The following is a 5627-nucleotide window of genomic DNA, read 5'->3' as shown; positions in this document are numbered from 1 at the left end:
TATCCTTCCATAACCTTTGTGTTAATCTTCCACTTTGAACTGTTTTCTCCCCATATCTTGTAGGAATGAGGCCTTGGGTTTCAAGAACACTCCCAAAAAGTCAGTCAATTGAGGTCAAGATGTTCTGTATCTTGACGTGCGGAACAGCGCCCTCAAGACCAAAAGTCCAACATGCATCTCTTACGTTTTGTATAGCCAGTCTGGACTGAAGAGGGCACATTATCAAAAATGTATTGAATGGACTTTATTTCATGAGTCCAAAAATTATTATACTTTATATAACATCAACTTCATCTATTCTGATGAAAGGGCATGCGCTTACATAAGGGAGAGACTCAAAAGTGGATTTAAGTTCTCAAATTCCGTCGTAGCAGGCAAACTCCGACAGAGCGAGATCGATATCTACACTTAAAAACTATCTACTGTTGATTGACCAATCAGAGTGCTCAATTCAGGGTGTTTTATTTACTCATAAAGCCTTGGTCACCAAATTCCAAAAACGAATGACAGCGCCGTAGTAAAGTACTGTCCAATCACAAGTGAACATGTCATATTCTGTAGACATCTGGTACATTTTAATATTCAAATTTGGTAACACAGCGGAAACCAGCTGAAAAACAAAATCTGCTGTGCCCTAGGGCATTTATATAATGTGCACTAGGGCATTTATAGAATGTTTCATTACATTGGAAGGCTATTTCACAAATAAAAGTTTTAATTCATATCCTAAACATGTTACATTGACAAAGGGGACGGTTGACGTAAACACTTTGAAAACGAAAATATATCAGTTAGGGGCGATAGTTTTTAAGTCGGACAAAACCCTCGTACTCGGGCTCTTCTGGTATATAAAGTCCAACCCTACGATAAATGTCTCGGCCTGCGGCCTCGACATTTTATCGATGGGTTGGACTTTATATACCAGAAGAGCCCTCGTACTCAGGCTTTATCCTTTACTTATACAGACATAAAACATAACCACACAACGATTGACAGAGAGAGAGAGATCGGCAAAGATACGGGATCTCTGTGGCTTTTACCTCACATTTATGTGTTTATTTCATAATAACTTGCCAAGACCTTTGCTTCATGCTCTGGTAATGAAATATAAGGCATGCTTAGAAAGTAAAAACTGATCTAGTCGATTAACTGGTGGTTGGACCGTGACAGCAGCTAGCGTATCAACAGGTGCAGCCAACGAACAATGCACTTTAAAGGGGTCCTTACTATGATAAGATACATTGTACATGACAAGTAATGTGACCTGACTAATTTCCAGTCAAGAGGGTAATTAATTAGCTGTTCATAATTTGCCCTCCCAATGAAAATTTTTCGAATTACCCTACAGCACTCAAACTTCATTTTTACCCGCTCCCCACACATTTTGCCTGTTTCCCCTCCCCACTGTGAATGTTTGAAGCTCCCCTGCCCTGTAGCGAAAAAAACTTGCCGATTTCCCCTGCCGTGGAAAAAAATCCCCTAAAATTTTGTCATTCCATTTCCCCTGCAGACATGAAGCTACCCTACCCTGTGATGAAAAAAAAACTGTCGATTTTCCCCTGCCCTGAGAAAAAATTTAACATTCCCATGCAGACTCATACTGCAGTGGCCTTGTATTTGGTTTCCATCTCGCAGTACATAGACCGAGATGTGGGGTCAATCGATCGGCAAAGTAGTCTGGGTAACCTTTAAAAGGTATAAGTACTTGCCCTGTGTCCCCATCCCCGGAAACACCATGGCTGAAATTCCCCTGTCCCCGTTTTAAAAGTAGCTTCCCCTCTCCTCGTTTTCGCCAAGCCCTGTCCCCAGGACAATCAACCAATATCTACCCTACCGGACAAAAAAACTAAAATTTCCTCCCCTGCCACCTAAAACTGTGTCCCCTGCCCTAGCAAAAATTAAAATTTCCCCTGCCCTCAAAGATTGCTTCCGGAATAGCTTTTTCAATGAATAGCTCCGTTGGCTGCACCTGTATCAAGGGCTAAAGTTCATTCTGTGCTCACAATTGATACCTGTCTGTGTCACTTTATACTACATCGTAAAAACAAGACTAAAATTGTAATAGCTTTATGAGAAACAAACAAACAAGTGTCACTTTGCCCAATTGACCACTTGATCACAAGCTTGAGTCTGTCCAATCAGTAATGATGGAGTTACAAATAATGTAGATTTATTTCATGGCACTAAACTTATTGAAGATCATCAAGGAGTGTTAAATGTATTTCAAAACTATGAATTCAGGGACTTGAGCATTCCGTAGTAATAAGATCACTATTTTCAAAAATGTAATGTACTACATTCCAAATTTAATCATCATTCATTTTTATATGAAACATGAACAGTTGTATATAAAAATAAATTCAAGAATCAGCTGATAAAATTTGATAGCAATCGAGAAATCACATTTTCTAAGGAAAACGCTTTGACTGTGGAAACTTCAAATTTTAGATTCTGAGTCAAAGCTTTGTGAATCAATGGCTAACATGAAAACAAAATAAGTACCGGAATACCATATTTCAGATATCGCTATCGCTATGAACTCATTGAAAAAATATCAAAATGATATTCTGCTAAGATACAAAAAAACAAAAAATAAAAAATAAAAAACAAAGTGAGCAAACTTGTTACACAGCTTTTGATTACTTCAAATCTTCTCACTTTCATGCTGACGTGCATATTGTGGTATTAACGTGTCTATTTGAACCAACAACAAATACTACAGCCATACACGAGGTGTTTCTCATATTGTTATGGTTGTCAAACACTCTTACAGACAACTGTCAACATTGATGTATTTGACATAACTAACACACCACGCCGAGTAATTCTCTTTGAAGGAAATTGTCACTTTAAACTGACAGCATTAAGTGCTATTTTACATTATTATTAAATAAACTTTCATTTTTTTAACTTCTTACGAAATCGTACGTGGCAGTATGGATTCAATACGATAAAATTAATCTATGTAAGTAAATACCGGGGTCAGTATAAAGATGACCCTTGAAAAATGACCCTCTGATTCCCCTCTAGCTCTCTATGTACTAAACTTTAAAACTCTTGTATCATGTGTATGTCTGTTATTAAGGCCCTTATGTAAAAACATGTTAAGACTCTATGTATGAATGTATGTATGAATGTATGTACGTACGCACGTATGTATGTATGTATGTATGTATGTATGTATGTATGTATGTATGTATGTATGTATGTATGTATGTATGAATGTACGTACGTACGTACGATTGTATGTATGTAATATGTATAGTGTATGTATGTATCAAGTGTTTCCTCATTAAATTCAGATTGAGGAACAATCGATGATATTATTTTCAGTAAATCTAACTCAACATTTCTTCTACATCACCAAAACGCTGGTTGTAGTCGGTGCATTTAATGACTGCTTTAAACACAAAAGTTTGTACATATATTACTAGGATCTTTTCAGTGCATCCCTGAAAACATGGAATTTATTGACTTTGAAAGATCCAGCATCTAGGTGGTTTGGACGGACATGCTTGTATTCCAATTGATGTTTCCTCAGAAAACTTCAGACACTACTGCGTTCAAACCACAACCGTGCAGAGTTGGGTACGCACATATGCGTGCGTTAAATTACAGAATTACAGCATTACAGCATTTGGCTGTTGTAAGTAGACCACTTGTGTTCCAGAGGCTGGTCGACTGTTCCTCCTGAAGAAGATAGCTAATATCAGCAGTCCAATCAAAACCAGCATTACAAATGCTACTGCGATCGCGATGATTATCAAGTTCGTCTGACTAAGAATTCCTGTGGTGTCATCGGTAATACTGTCTGTCAGTGAAGGTGCAAGTGTCGATTCGACTCCAGGGGGCTCCGAGTCTGTAGTCCCTGAAACGAAAGAAAATACATTTTTTCAAAATCTGAATAAAAGTGAAAGGTGAAAGGTGTGCAGGAGATGAGTATCGATCACGTGTCAAACGTGTCACGTTCACGATGAAGTCAACTAAACAAAAACAAAGTAAACAAAGTGTACTTTATACAGTCTCTGCAAGAGAAGCCATCTTAAGCGTTTGGTGTGTACATTATATTTTAACAGTCTTCGAACGACCATGTCTGTTAAAATACTTTTATGGAACATACATAGTTTTGGCCAAATTTGGACCAATGAACCTGGTAAGAATATCGCCCTGTGTATCACAGCTTAGTTTACGGTGTTTCAAGTTAACGCTATTACCAATACTTGGTGTCAGGAAAACAACGGATGGAAAATTGAAAATACTGTTTCGCGATTTAAAGGCGACATGGTGCTACGTTACACTTTTTTATGCTGCTTAACGACTGAGCAGTTGAAGATTCTTAATTCTTACAATTGTTTGTAATCTGGTCGTAAAGACATTAATTTGCACAACAGACTGGTGATAGTAATCTGTCTCAAGGCTTGCATGTCAGATATATTTCGGTGTCGGCTTTCTGTTGTTTATCCTGTACAAACAATCCAGTCATTAGGTTCCTTCTTGTTAATGATATGAAAACGTTTAGTGTGTGTAAAAAAACATGCATACCAGGCATCGAAGTGGCAAGGCTTGTCTGTAAGCGCTGTATCAAACATTTTTACCAAAACTTGTAATTTGAACAGTACTTCACGACTATTCATTCAAAAAGACATGATTTCAAAACACCATGAAGTTTCATCCTCAGAATGAACTTATTAGTTTTCTCTCACAAAACACTCTTTAAAAATGTAAGCACATAGCAGTGTCTGGAGTTGGCGAAAATCCAAACACAACAAACAAACCTCAAATCAGTGCTGTTTGAAAGACACCAAAGCAAAGACGCAGGCTTCAACTCCGGGGTCGAAGGTCATAGTTGTGAAAGGTCAGTAATGGAAGCGAGGATTGTATAGTTTATTTCATGGAAGTCCTCTGAAAATTTGATTTTCTAGGTTTAAAATATATAGAGAGCCTACATCGACATATGCTCTATTGAATGCAGTGATCACTGACAGAAGATCAACTGGCAAGAAGTTGATGATTGTACACGTATTCAGTGACTCAAAATGTTGGATACATTCACAAACGTAAACCAAGTTGTATAAAGGAATCTTAATATTTGAAGTTCTTTGTTGGTATCGGGAAATAGAAAACAAGTAATTAGTCGGGCGAGATCAATCCCAAGAATTAAGATTTTGCACTTTACATTTTTCCATTCCCCTGTAACTTTACGTACCTGGAGTTGTTCGCCTTTCCTCAACCCTGACATATGTATACATGTCGCATTGGTCTGTACCAGGCGCCAAATGTAAAATAATCATTTTACACATTAGAAGAACATATTCATACGAAAAGGGTGTATTTGCATGCATTTATCAATAAAAAAACTACTATAGCATAAGTATAAATAAATCAATACAGACATAAGTAAATACATATATGAGTGAAAAAAACATACATATATGTGAACCAATTCACACAAGACCTATGAAGACAGACATATACATACATACGTGCATACGTACGTGCATACATACATACATACATACATACATACATACATACATACATACATACATACATACATACATACATACATACATACATACATACATACATACATACATACATACATACATACATACATACATACATGC

The 5627-nt window shown here is 37.1% G+C and overlaps 1 long non-coding RNA gene across 1 annotated transcript; it reads right to left on the bottom strand.

Moving 5' to 3' along the window:
- Window positions 1-1019: 1019 nt before the first annotated feature.
- LOC139126491 (uncharacterized) lies at window positions 1020-5263 on the bottom strand. Its single transcript, XR_011550592.1, has 2 exons — window positions 5207-5263; window positions 1020-3868 (listed from the first exon to the last, which is right to left on the bottom strand). It is a non-coding gene; the product is annotated as an uncharacterized lncRNA (long non-coding RNA).
- Window positions 5264-5627: the final 364 nt, after the last annotated feature.

The sequence above is a fragment of the Ptychodera flava genome (genome assembly GCF_041260155.1).
Source record: "Ptychodera flava strain L36383 chromosome 3 unlocalized genomic scaffold, AS_Pfla_20210202 Scaffold_27__1_contigs__length_13241970_pilon, whole genome shotgun sequence".
Lineage (NCBI taxonomy): Eukaryota > Metazoa > Hemichordata > Enteropneusta > Ptychoderidae > Ptychodera > Ptychodera flava.
This window is presented reverse-complemented; position numbering and strand designations above follow the sequence as displayed.